Source organism: Triturus cristatus, chromosome 10 (genome assembly GCF_964204655.1).
Source record: "Triturus cristatus chromosome 10, aTriCri1.1, whole genome shotgun sequence".
NCBI lineage: Eukaryota > Metazoa > Chordata > Amphibia > Caudata > Salamandridae > Triturus > Triturus cristatus.
In genome coordinates, this window is record NC_140593.1 from 795,279,040 (window position 1) to 795,294,020 (window position 14,981).

The window sequence follows — 14,981 nt, forward strand, 5'->3', positions numbered from 1 at the left end:
ATGTACATGCCACAGCAGGTTAGGGGTTCAAAGCAGCTCGCCTCATTTCCTCCTGAGCAAGATTGAGAGGATGTGTGGTCCGGAGATGCTTGTACATAGACTTAGGAATCAGTGAGTGGGTACGTAGTAACTGGTATTGGTGTGTCAATGGTTTCAAATATGGTACTCTGTATTTTACAGTGAGTGATGAAAGGTTATACTAGTGTATGATGAGGTGTATCAGATTGTCACGTGGATGATGTCATCAGTGATGTCATTTGAGATGTCATCAGTGATGTCATCAGTGATGTCACTGACCATGTCATGAATGATGTAATATGTGACATCATCAGCAGTGCATTGCGGACGCGCGAGTTATAGTTAGCAGAACTAACTATAACAGAGGAATTTCTATGGTTTTGTACGAGTGAAATGTCCAGCTAACTATAACACCCCTGAAACCTATGGTTTTTTCTGTGAATATATATCTATATATATATATATATATTCACTGAAAAAACCATAGGTTTCACACACGTTATAGTTAGGAATTAGCATTTAAAAAACCTTGCAAATTCACTGAAAAAACCATAGGTTTCACACATGTTATAGTTAGCTGGACATTTCACTCGTACAAAACCATTGAAATTCCCCCATTATAGTTAGTTCAGCTAACTATAACTCGCGCGCCCACAATCCACTGCTGATGACGTCACATATTACATCACTCATGACATGGTCAGTGACATCACTCATGACATCACTGATGACATCTCAAATGACATCACTGATGACATCACTGATGAGATCATCCAGTGAATATGTGTCTTTCTGAAAAATAAATATTTTTTATATATGTATATCTAAAGGTTAATGGAAAAAAAAATGGGTAAATAAGTGTCTAAATGGATGGTTTTTTTTGGTAAAATTAATTGTATAACGGACTTATTAACAGTATCTTAGTGAATACAAGTATTAGTGAGTAATGTTTAAATATTTAAATATCTGTATCAGTGTCTCACTTTGTGGATAAGTGGCTGCATGGGTTGGTGAGTAGCTACATGAGTGTGTATATGGGTTATTAGTTCGTTTTTAGAGTATCAGTATGAGTGTCTGTATGTTTCAGTGGGGGATGTTACTAAGCATATGGACGCATGAATGAGTGACTCACTGTTTGTATGTATTTTGAAGACAGTATGTGAGCAGGACAGTATGGGTGGATGAGTGTGTGTATGGGTGAGTAAGAGAGTGAATGACTGTCTCAATAGTGTCTTTATGAGTAAGTCCATATGTTTTGAACTAGTATATGTGAGTATTGATGTATATAAGTGAGGATATATGAGAGTGAGAGATTGGAAGAGTTCCTGTATAAATAAGTATGTGTTTCTATAAGTGATTGTTTTAGAGAGTAAGTATGTGTACGTTTCTGTAGAAGTAAGTGTACTGGTGTGTGTATAGCTGTACATGCAAGTAAATGGATGTTTATTTGCATGTGTGAGTATGTGTGTGAGTAACTCTATGTATGAGTGTAGGTGTGTAACAGGATGTATAGGTGTATGAGTACATATGATGACTGAGTACATGCATGAGTGACTATATAGAAGTGTTGATAAATGAGTGGATGCGTATGTAGATTTTGGAATTACTGAATAGGTTGTTCTAACTGGTATTGGTATCTCTATAGTTTTCAAAACTTTAGTTTGTATTTTTCAATGTGAGTATCAAAGTTTATATTACGATAAGAGGAGGTCTGCCACTCTTACACAAGGATGATGTCATCAGTGATGTCATCAGTGATGTCATTTGAGATGTCATCAGTGATGTCATGAGTGATGTCACTGACCATGTCATGAGTGATGTAATATGTGACGTCATCAGCAGTGGATTGCGGGCACGCGAGTTATAGTTAGCTGAACTAACTATAACGGGGGAATTTCAATGGTTCTGTATGAGTGAAATGTCCAGCTAACTGTAACATGTGTGAAACCTATGGTTTTTTCAGTGAATTTGCAAGGTTTTTTAAATGCTAATTCCTAACTATAACGTGTGTGAAACCTATGGTTTTTTCAGTGAATTTTATATATTACCTACTGGCGGTCGCCAGTAGGTAGTTATAGTTAGGACCGAGTTTCCATAGGAAATCTAAAAATTCTATTTTGAATAACTTTTGCGTCGGTTGACGAATCCTCGCGAAATTTTCAAAACTAATGGGGCGCTCCGCTCAGCTCCTACCCTGAAAGTCTCGGGGTGATTCGGCAAGCGGGGGCCGAGAAAAAAGGGGGGTCCCAAAACGCGTTTTCCCCATGCATTTTTCCATAGGGACTTTAGTCGCAGCTACAGCCCGAACGGCTGAACAGAATTATGTGAAATTTGGCAGAGAGGTAGCCATAAGGTCCATGAAGTGCCTTTTGCAGGTCTGGTGTAAATCTGTTCAGTATTTCCTGAGAAAATAGTATTTAAATCAATATATATATCTGTAAGCGCGCAGCGTGCGCGCTGGGTGCGCGCACCTTGCCGTGCGCGAGCGCAATTCTGATTGGTTGTTAGATCTTAGTAAACATTCGAATCGGTGGAAATCAGGAAGCGGCGGCCGCCATTTTGTCTATCGCATAAAGAGGGGGTGATAAACAAAGGGGGAGAACTTGAAAAGGGGGCAGAGTGGGGAGAAATTGACCCAGTAGGCATTGTAAGGGGGTCACAGTAGGACCTTGTAGGGCAAAAAAAAAGATTTATATTTTGTTAAAAAATATCGCCGAGTGCGCGCACCCAGCGCGCACCCGAAAAAAAACTTTATTAAAAAAATCAAAAAAAAATCGCATTTAAGTGTTTAGATATAAGGTGGCTCTAAAAAGAGCCCTTGTGTTTATTGTTTGTTTTTCGGTACCTACAAGTAAGTACCGATGCAGAGTCTAAAGTTCAAGAGGAAGACTCTGTTGCCTTCATCAGTGAAGTGTACACCATCTCCTCTATAAATGTCTTGCATGTTGTAACGCAAGTTGTTGTGGTATATAGAACCCATACCATAGTCTCTGAGGAAAGCAGAAATAGATTTGTTGACGTGCTTCCTTGCTTTGTCAATCTGCGGACAAAATTGGTTGGACCAGTTCCACTTTTGCCTTTGGCATATGTTAGAATATACGAAGGCAGTTTGTGGAAAAAGCGACATCAATTGCACAAAGGTGTCCTTAATAAGCATTTCCAGACCTACCCCAGTTAAAGTGCCTAGGTCATTTCCACCACAGTGCACAATAATAAGGTTAGGCTGTGGGAGATGTAGAAAGGTTTTCACCAAAGGCATTAATTGGTGCCACTTTAACCCTCTCTGACCAATCCATTTGATGTCTACATTTGGCAAAGCAAGGTCTCTCACCATACCTCTTTTTACTACAAATTTTTTACTCCAGAAGACATAGCTGTGACCTACAATCCACACTGTGAACATCTTCAAAGGAGATCTGGATGCACTCAGGAGGTGTCTTTCAGTAGAAAGGCAAAAAGAAAGGAAAGACAGTTGAAAAAAGGGGGCACACATACTTTTTTTAAAAAAAGAACTCATTGGCTATTTCAAAGCATTCTACACTAAAAACTAGGCTGTATGTTTAAATTTTAAAAAGCATGTATTGCATTGGTTCAGAAAAAAGTGTGAAAAAAGAACATTAGTTTGGATTTGCTGTTAGGTTTGAAAAGTCAAGCACTCTTGCTCTTTGGAAATGAAACATTGTCTGTTGAACTTCTGACCTCTCTGCTCACACCTGTGTTCCATGACCTGTTGCTATGGTAGCAGGCAGAAGTTAAGTTGGGGGAAGGGTACATTTGGAAAGGGCTTGAAGTTTTCAACCAATAGAAATGTGTGATTTCATTTGAAAAAATGTGGGAAGTACTGAGATTGAAAATTAACATGTATATGTGTGAAATAAGAGAGGGAAACTGTGCCATTAACTGGTTCTGCTGAGAGGAGAGAGGTGTGGAGCTCAGTGATTCTGGTCTGATAAACTGCTGTGTGACTGCCACATTTCTTTCACAACTAACTAATTTTAAAGGTGAGTTATGAGTTTGAGAGGGGGTGTTTGTGGTTAATTTTGATATATAAAAAAAAATTATGATTATTTGTTTAAAGTTGTGATTTACATTTTCTGTTTTGCGAGATATTTAACTGTTTTGAATATGTAAAATATTATGGAGTATGTTTTCAACATAAGATAATGTGTACTGGTAACAATGAGGAATACTGTTTTGTGCCTACCATCAAACCATGAGTCTGTGTGCAGAGAAGAATTGTGGGCAGAGATTTAATTTGTGTTGCTGTTGAAAAGTAAGACTTGCAGTTGAAAGAAAAGGACAGCTTTTTTTTTAATTGTGATGGTTAGCATTTAGCAGAAATCACTTTGAAAAAAAAGAGAGGAAAATGGCAGCACATTTGAAAAAAGCATTAGTTCTGTTAGAATTGATAACCCAGGAAAGGGGCAGCCTGTGTTTTGTGCCTACCAACACAGCATGAGTCTGTGTGTATATAGGAATTGTTGTCTGAGATTTAATTTGTGAAGTTGTTGTTCAGTAAGAAATGTAGTGCTAGGAAAGGGGCAGCCTGTGTTATGTGCTTAAAATGATGACATGAGTCTGTGTGCACACAGGAATTGTGGGCAGAGATTTAATTTGTGAAGATGTTGTTCAGTAAGAAATGCAGTCCCATGAAAGGGGCAGCCTGTTGTGTTTACACAAATTATCCCTTAGCACACATGCACTGTTACATACATCCCTGCAGTCTTCATGCAGTTCTGGAAGTCTCTTTGCTCATCTGTCAAGCACCAGACAATCCACAGTGTTCAGAAACACACTCTTGGCACACACGCAGAAGCTTCTCCAACACTCTCATGTGTAGTACTCAGCTCTGTGTGCTGTTTCAGATAGCACTGTGTAATGCAAACACATTCAACGTCACCATGGCCTCATTTAAATTGATCTTGTTTATTCACTCACTCTGTAACATATGGACATGGTGTTAAGGAGCTGTTAGGAAATGTGCTGTTTTCTGCTTCTGTAAATAATAAGGGAAATGTATCAGGCTGTAACAGTAATTTGGTACTATTCAGGGACACTGTTTTGTTCCAAAAAACATAGCATGAGTCTGTGTGCGCACAGGAATTGTGGGCAGAGATTTAATTTGTGAAGTTGTTGTTCTGAAAGAAATGCAGTCCCATGAGAGGGGCAGCCTGTGTTATGTGCTTAAAATGATGGCATGACTCTGTGTGCACACAGGAATTGTGGGCAGAGATTTAATTTGTGAAGATGTTGTTCAGTAAGAAATGCAGTTCCTGGAAAGGGGCAGCCTGTTGTGTTTACACAAATTATCCCTTAGCACACATGCACTGTTACATACATCCCTGCAGTCTTCATGCAGTTCTGGAAGTCTCTTTGCTCATCTGTCAAGCACCAGACAATCCACAGTGTTCAGAAACACACTCTTGGCACACACGCAGCAGCTTCTCCAACACTCTCATGTGTAGTACACAGCTCTGTGTGCTGTTTCAGATAGCACTGTGTAATGCAAACACATTCAACGTCACCAAGGCCTCATTTAAATTGATCTTGTTTAATCACTCACTCTGTAACATATGGACATGGTCTTAAGGAGCTGTTAGGAAATGTGCTGTTTTCTGCTTCTGTAAATAATAAGGGAAATGTATCAGGCTGTAACAGTAATTTGGTACTATTCAGGGACACTGTTTTGTTCCAAAAAACATAGCATGAGTCTGTGTGCGCACAGGAATTGTGGGCAGAGATTTAATTTGTGAAGATGTTGTTCAGTAAGAAATGCAGTCCCATGAAAGGGGCAGCCTGTGTTATGTGCCTAAAATGATGGCATGACTCTGTGTGCACAGAGGAATTGTGGGCAGAGATTTAATTTGTGAAGATGTTGTTCAGTAAGAAATGCAGTTCCTGGAAAGGGGCAGCCTGTTGTGTTTACACAAATTATCCCTTAGCACACATGCACTGTTACATACATCCCTGCAGTCTTCATGCAGTTCTGGAAGTCTCTTTGCTCATCTGTCAAGCAACAGACAATCCACAGTGTTCAGAAACACACTCTTGGCACACACGCAGCAGCTTCTCCAACACCCTCATGTGTAGTACTCAGCTCTGTGTGCTGTTTCAGATAGCACTGTGTAATGCAAACACATTCAACGTCACCAAGGCCTCATTTAAATTGATCTAGTGTAATCACTCACTCTGTAACATATGGACATGGTCTTAAGGAGCTGTTAGGAAATGTGCTGTTTTCTGCTTATGTAAATAATAAGGGAAATGTATCAGGCTGTAACAGTAATTTGGTACTATTCAGGGACACTGTTTTGTTCCAAAAAACATAGCATGACTCTGTGTGCACACAGGAATTGTGGGCAGAGATTTAATTTGTGAAGATGTTGTTCAGTAAGAAATGCAGTCCCATGAAAGGGGCAGCCTGTTGTGTTTACAAAAATTATCCCTTAGCACACATGCATTGTTACGTACATCCCTGTAGTCTTCATGCAGTTCTGGAAATCTCCTTGCTCATCTCTCTTGCACCAGAGAATACACAGTCTCCAGAAACACACTCTTGGCACACACGCAGCAGCTTCTCCAACACTCTCATGTGTAGTACTCAGGTCTGTGTGTAATGCAAACACATTCAACGTCATCAAGGCCTCTTTTTCTTTGCTCTACTCTAAACACTCAGCCAGGTTGCAGATACTTATGGTATGAAGTAGCTGTTAGGAAATGTGCTCTTTTCTGCCTCTGTGATTTTCCAGGTAAAATGTGTAAGGCTGTAACAGCAATTATCACTTGATCTAACAGAGTAGTAAATGTGGTTTGAATTTGCAAATCAAATTCTGTTTTCTGCTTAGAAGCACACCATGAGGCTGTGTGTGCACAGAAATTGTGGCCACAGATATAATTTGTGTTGCAGTTGTTCTGTTAAAAAATGCACTTGCGGGAAAGGGGCAGCTTGTTTTTTTTTCAACTGTGGTGGTTAGTACTGTGCACAAATTAGTAAATGACAAATGAGAGACAAATGGAAAAACATTTGAAAAAAATGAAAAGTAAAAAAAAATATTTAAATGAATTATAATTACAAAAAGGATTTTTTTTTAGTTCCTTGCAGGTATTGCTGAGCAACAGTGAAAAAAAAAATGCCTTTAAGGACAAGAAAAAGGAAAGAAAAGCAACAACAAGTATATCTGGACAAAACTGGGAAAAAAAAAATAGCAGGAGAAGCTGGTGATGGCAAAAAGAAAAAATCTACTGGTAAGCAGAGCAGAGATTTCATAAAACAGATTTTCAAAAAACAAAAAAATGGCAAAAATAACTGCAAAACAAAGAGTTTTATGTACAAAGCCACAACACAGTCAACAACAGAAAAAAAAAGCTAATGTACAATCAGAAGTATGTCAAACAGATTTAACACGAAAATTAGATTTTAAAAACATTCGTCGAAAAATGTTTCAGAGAAGAGTGATGTTAAATTTGTTAAAGGATGTGAAAAAATATAAGAAAAAAACAAAATTTATTAAGAAAATTTTTTTTATAGAAAATATTGTAAGTAAGGCTTTGGAAATAAAAAGAAAACTTTTTATTCTAATTTTGATTAGGATGCGTAGATTAGAAAAAATAGTGAATGCAATGAAGTCACAAAGCAAAAGGAAAAGAGAAGTGAAAAAAAGTAACTTTTGTAAAGTGTTTTTGGGAGAATGGAAACACAGTTCAAGTACTGAACCATTTTTTAATGAAGAGAGTTATCTTCAAAGTAATAGTTTGTTGCATGCAGTTGACACTAATGGTAGAGCATATGAAGTGAAGGATGGTTGTGTGATGCAAAAAGAGAAAATGGTCCCTAGAAATGAGGAAGAAGTAATGGCTGCTGAGGCTATGGGGAGACGTCCAAAAGCCCCAGTGTATACTTGGAAATGTAGTAGTATTTGTACTGTGCGTCAGGAATCTATTGATAAATTACGTGACTTTCTAAGAGAATATAGTAAAAAGAGTGTAAAACAGAAGATGAAGGTGCTTCAAACACTAGATCCATGCAGAGTGAGAGAAAATACTGGTTTGCAGGGACATTCTCTGGCTTGTCTATCTAGAAAAGTGTGTAAAAGTGTTTTTCATCATTTTAGGATGCTGGCTGTTCATCATACTGAAATGAGAAAGTTTGTGAGAACATTGTATTTTGCTAAAAGTCCAGCAGTAAAGTTGAATGAGTTGAATAATGCTCTGTTCCGTGGATCTGTATCAGATGTAGTGAAGGTTACTGATGAGATTCAGTTTTGTTACTTTGGTCCAGAAGAAGAAAGTGCAGAAAATGACACAGTAAATGAGGAAAATGAGGAACAGAATGTAGAACTCATTATTACTAAAAATTTTGAGGATGAAATGACAAAATTTACTATCACCTCTAATGAAACACCAAATATTACTTGTATTTGTTGCCGCAGAAGTCATTATAAAAATCAAACAAGGAATGTTGATCTGTATAAAAAAAGTGAAAATGAAGATAATTATAAGTGGAAGGATTTTGCAACATATATATTTCTTGAAAATTGTTTTGAATTGGGTGAAGATCAGCGTATTTGTAAATACTGTTATAATAAATTAGAACAAAATAGAATGCCGACCAGAGCTGTACATAATAATTTAGAATTGGATGCTGTTCCTGCCGAACTTTCTGAATTAAATACATATGAGTCTATACTTATTCAATGTGTTCATCCGTTCCAGACCATAGTACGTATGGAGCCCAAAACTGGAAAATTACCTCCTTCTGATTTACTGAGAGGTTTAAAAGGAAGAGTGGTGTATTTGCACTTGGATTTGAAAAAAAATATGGAAACTATTGATGCAGATATTTTGGAAACTGAACCATTAGTAATTCTGGTTAATGGTGTACCTACAAAGAATAAGAAGATTTGGCAAGAGCTGGTGGATGTGCGAAAAGTACAAAGAGCAAATTTGTATTTGAAAAAAAATAATAAATGGTATGAATCAATTTATATAGAAGAAGAAGAAGAAGATTTACAAGAAGACACAGAAACACCAACTGGTCAAATTGAAAAAGTGGACAAGTCAAAGGAAGAAGAAATTTATGAACATTTTAGCATACATCCTCTTCATTCGAAAGAAGTTATGGGAGACACTATTGATCTGTTTCAGATGAAGAAAGCAAAAGGAACTCCCGTGAGTGTATGGGAGGAGAGCTTGGAAGCTCGATGTTTTCCTCAGCTGTTTCCTACAGGAAAAGGTGGTCGATACGATGAACGCCCAGAACAGATTCCAGCTTCTGAGTATCGGACTACAAGACTATATGCAGAAGATCCTAGATTTCATCAAAGTATTCCATATTTGTTCCATCTTTTATTTGAAAGCGACTTGTCTGCATTATCTTATGCAGTAAATCACATTTTGAAAAGTGGAGTACATCTACATAATGTGTCTGCTAAGGATTTTATGGAGAAAGTGCAGTACTGAGATGATAATTTGGAAACACAACTGATCAATCTGATGGCTTGTCAGCGTGGGACAAATTAATATTGGTACCGACGCCATGGTGAGTTAAAATGCATGTTACGGAATTTAGGAACTCCTACATGGTTTGTAACCCTAAGCTGTGCCGAGTACGCTTGGGATGATTTATTGGATTTTCTACGAGAGGCAAATTCAAACATTTAAAAACATTGAATACAAGACAGCTGGTGAACTGTGCTCTTTGGATCCGGTTAATGTTTGCAGATATTTCAATCATAGATTTGAGGCTATGATGTCCTTCATCTGCAATAAAAAAAATCCACCTCTTGGAGAAGTAGTGGATTTCTTTTGGAGAAAAGAGTACCAGGCAAGAGGTGCTCCTCATATTCATATGCTGTTGTGGATCAAGGATGCCCCAAAGTTTGGAACAGATACTGATGAAGCAGTGTTATCTTTCATTGAAGAATATGCAACATGTGCTATACCTAAAAGCACAGAAGAGAAAAAGTTAAAAGAACAAGTTTTACGTTTCCAAAGTCATCGGTGTGGAAAATACTGTCGACGGAAGTACAAGACCAAAGATAAATTCTACACAAAGTGTCGATTTGGATTTCCTAGACCTGTTCTTTCAAAAGGAAGAGTCAACAGTTTTATGTCAGCTGTGCGACATACTATAACCAGAAAGTCTCCAAAAAATACCTATAACCTAAAAAGAAATGAAGAGTCAAAATGTATAAATGACTTCAACCCAGTGATTTTAACAATGTGGAATGCTAACATGGATATTCAGTATGTGGCAGACAATTCTATTGCTGTTGCTCGGTATGTGACATCTTACATCACTAAATCTGAGAAAACAGAATTGAAGGAAATGTGGGAAGAGATTTCTCACGAGAAGACTGTCAGTAAGAAGCTGTACAGTTTCAGTTTAAAGATGTTATCGCATCGAGAAATTGGATCCTACGAATGTTCAGATAGGTTATCATCTGCAAGTCTTTACTCGAAATCCAGAAGAATAATTTGGGTAAGCTTAGGCCTTGCAGGAATGAGAAATCGGGTACTGAAATCTGTTGGAGAAATTGAATATTTGGCCGAGAATGACCCAGAAAGTACAGATATTTTGAAATCAAACATGTTGGACACATATTACCCAAAGAGAAGTCATCATCTTGAGAACATGTGTCTCTATGAAGTGCTGCAGAACTACATTTATTCACGGAAAGCCACAGAAGACATCAACCATGGAAAATATAAAGTCATTGATGAGAAAGGATGTTTGGTGAAGCAAACAAAAGGAAGTTTGATAAATCACAGGAAGCTCAGTTGCGACACTACTGACAAAAAGGAATTTTACTACTTGGCTCTTTTACAGCTCTTTAAACCATGGCGTTCAGAGGACGAACTACTGGGAGAATTTCAAAGCTATGAAGATTCTTTTAATGCTAGCAAAGACAGCATAGAATGCAGTACTTTCACAACTCATGTCCAAATGTTAAATGAAGAAAATGAACAGGAAGCAAAAATTGCAGCTGAAGTAGCTAGAGACAGTTCTCAAGACAGCCAAAGTTCAGGAACACTTAGTCAAGATCCCCTCGGACAACCGATCATAGAAAATGAAGCTGCAGTAGCCATGACTGAAGTAGAAACGGCTATGAATCAAGCACAGGAAGATTCAATTGACTTACTAAATCTGGAAAAACAACTGAATGAAGAACAAAAAGATATTTATGAAGAAATCATCAAAAAAATTGATCATGGATTTCTACATGAAAAGAAAGAGTGCTCATGCACATCATTTGAACCAATCAGGATGTATGTGAGTGGACAAGCTGGAACTGGAAAAAGTTTCTTAATAAAAGTCATCAGAAGCTATCTACAGCAAAAAACAGCTTCAAATTTGTCTTGTGTGGTAACTGCTCCAACTGGGTTAGCAGCCTATAACATAAAAGGAATTACCTTACATCGTTTGCTAATGTTACCAGTGGAGCATGAGAACAAAATAGAATACCACAAACTAACTGGAGAAGCATGCCTCGAAGTTTCAAGAGTGTTGAAGAAGATGCAAGTTCTCATTATTGATGAGGTGAGCATGGTTTCAAATTTAATGCTTGACTTTGTGCATTTAAGAATGCAGCCAATTCTAAAGAGAGACTATGATGTGTTATTTGGAGGTAAACATGTCATAGTTTTTGGGGATCTTCTGCAGCTCACTCCAGTTAAAGGACAACCAGTGTTTAATACTGTGACACATGAAGACACGAAGAAGTCATTAGGAAGCATTGGTAACGCGAATATTTGGTCATTCTTTGAGTACAAAGAACTCACTACCAATATGAGACAAGCAAACGACGAAGATTATGCAAATATTCTGAAAGATATCAGAATTGGACTACTCACAGAAGTTGGCAAAAAAGCATTACAGAGTCGGTTGCTACATAACTTATTTCCAAATGAAGAAATAGTTGCAGAGAAAATATACCAGAACATTGCAGAAAAAAATACTGTAATCTGCTTAATGCCAACACTACATGAGTGCTCGATATTCAATGAGGAACTTTTGAAATTGGAAAACGAAGAGATTAAGAAAATGGAAGCAGTGGACAAAATTGAGGATGGAAGAATTACTATCACATTAACAGGCAAACTGAAAAATAAATTGGATTCACTAGAGAAGAATATTTCCAAAACAGCTGGATTAGAAAAAAATCTATATGTTTGCATGAATTGTCGAGTGATTTTAAGGAGAAATTTGGATGTAGAAAAAGGTTTAGTGAATGGAGCTATGGGAAGAGTTGTGGGTTTTATTAATTATCAGAAAAAAGAAGGAATTGAATGTTTAAAAATAAAATTTGATCAGATAGAAGAAGTTAAAGACATTTGTCGTTGTTCAGTTCGTTTCATGCTTGTGAAAGACTTATATGTACGTAGGAAGCAGTTTCCGTTTTCTCTAGCATATGCTGTAACTATTCACAAGTCTCAAGGATTGACTGTAGATAGTGCTTTTGTAAACATTGGTTCTACTGTGTTCAAAGAAGGTATGGCATATGTTGCTTTGTCACGAGTGAAAACCTTATCTGGTTTATTTATGATAGACTTTGATGACTCAAAAGTTAGTGCTGATACAAACTGTGTAAAGGAGTACAATAGATTAAGAAGAACCTATGCTCCTCATTTAGGTCAGTATCCTGTGATTGAAAAACATGTTGTTTCTCGGAAAAGGAGATTTGAAAATATCTGTAATGTGGATGAACAGAACAAAAAAAAAAAGGACAGTGATGTGATAGCAAGGAAAAAGAAAAAGGACAGTGTTGAAGAGGTTGTTGGTTGCCATTTTGAAAATAGCTCTGGTGTCAACTGCTATGCAAATGTAGTGCTGAATGTTGTATTTTATCTTGAAAAGTTGCTAGAACAGATAAAAGTAAATCATGGAAAAAGATTGTGTTCACTGCTGAGTCTCCTTTATGAGAAGCTGAGTACTGATAAAACTGAAATAGAAAGTGCTACTAGTGTTAGAAATCTTTTAGATGTATGTTCTGGTTCTACACAGTTTAAAGAAAATATCCAGCAAGATGCTCAGGAATTCTTAATATTTATTTTGAGTGTACTAGAAGATGAAGGAGTAGAAGTAGAAAACTTATTTGGTGTCTCTTACAAGTGGGAACATTGCTGTGAAAACTGTATGAACACATGTAGTAGTAATGTTGATTCCGAAAGGTTCATATTTTTACCATTACCACAAAGTAAATCAGTGACTTTTAGTAAATTAGTTAAAGATGCCAATCACAACATGGAATGTTCTGAATGTAAATCAGACATGTTTTCCACATTATTTTTACAGAAATATGGTCAGTATGTAATTTTAATGATGCAACGTTGTGGAAGTGATGGTTCAAAATTGGACACTTTAATAAAGAAGTTTACAGGACAGCAATTATCAATTTCTGGAAAAACTTTTGTTACAGTTGCAATAATTTTTCATGAAGGACCTACTGTAACTTCTGGACATTACACAGTTTATCTTAAATGTGAAAAAGGCTGGACACTGTGTAATGATTCCCAATTGATTTTCAAGCAACGTTTGCCTTATGATTTACTCAATTCTTACTTAATTTTTCTGAAACCTAAATTTTGAAAACTAAAATCTGCATCTGAAGAAAGCATTTTTTGTAATTTTAAAGGTTTATAATTGAAGATATCACTTAAAAAGGATTTTGAAATTACTATTTGGCCTAAAGGAAAAGTAATAAAAACAATTGTGGACTCCTTTGACAGAAATTATTTTGGCATGTGTGCTTTTGCGAGAAGGTTTAAAGACGGTTTGTCTAGAAAATTTGTATTCTTCTAGAAAAGTACTTGTATTAAATATTTAATTTTTCTAACAAGGTATATTTTAGTGAGGATAGTTTTGGGGCTTTTTTTAAGCAATCTTTTAGATTGTTTTTTTTTTGCCCGCTGTTAAATGATGAATACAATTGTTTTCACTATTTTAAGTGAAAAATAAAAAAATTCTGAAAACAGCAAAAAAAGGGCAAAAAATTGCTTTGTAAAATATGTAAAAACATGTAATGCTTTTTGTAATGTATGATTGAATATTAATACTTTTTTTCTTTTTTTGCAGAACTGGAAACAAAAAATAAAAAAAAAATTCTGTTCCCTTGCAAAATACTTTTTATAATTTTTTTTTTAGAAAAAATTTATTTTTTTTAAAAAATAAGTGAAAAATATTAGTATTATTCAATCCTCCCTTTTCATGCTTCCATTTCTTCACCTCTTTTTGTATATGCTGCCCATTTCACTCGTACAAAACCATAGACATTCCTCCGTTATAGTTAGTTCTGCTAACTATAACTCACGCGCCCGCAATGCACTGCTGATGATGTCACATATTGCATCATTCATGACATGGTCAGTGACATCACTGATGACATCACTGATGACATCTCAAATGACATCACTGATGACATCACTGATGACATCATCCACTGAATGTGGTTTAGTTTGAAATTTAAAAATGTATTATATATATATACCAATCTGTATTGAAGATTGAGTGGATATATAACTGTCTGGATGGAGGATTTAGTAGCTGTCTGACTGTCTGTTTAAGTGAGTTATTAAAAGTGTCTCACTTAATACATGGATTAGTAACTAAACTATGTGAATGTGTGCAGCACTGTCTCTGTTGTTGTATAACATGCTGCCTCAGTTGGTCACTAACTACATGAGTGTGTATATTAGTTATTGATTAGTTGGGTGAGTACTTGTATGGGACACTGAGTTTGTGTGTGGTTGGATGGGGTGTGTGTAACTCTATGCATAGATGTGTGAATGGTTGATTGACTAGGTGTATGGGTTTAAGAGTGCATGTGAAAACAGTTGTTTGGGTGACTGAGTGTATTTATTTGTGTGTTGATGAGCGAATATATGTTTTAGTTGTACATCTTCAACAAAGTAAAAAAATAAAAGACATTGTATGTGAGAGTTGGTGTATATAAATAAGTTTGTGT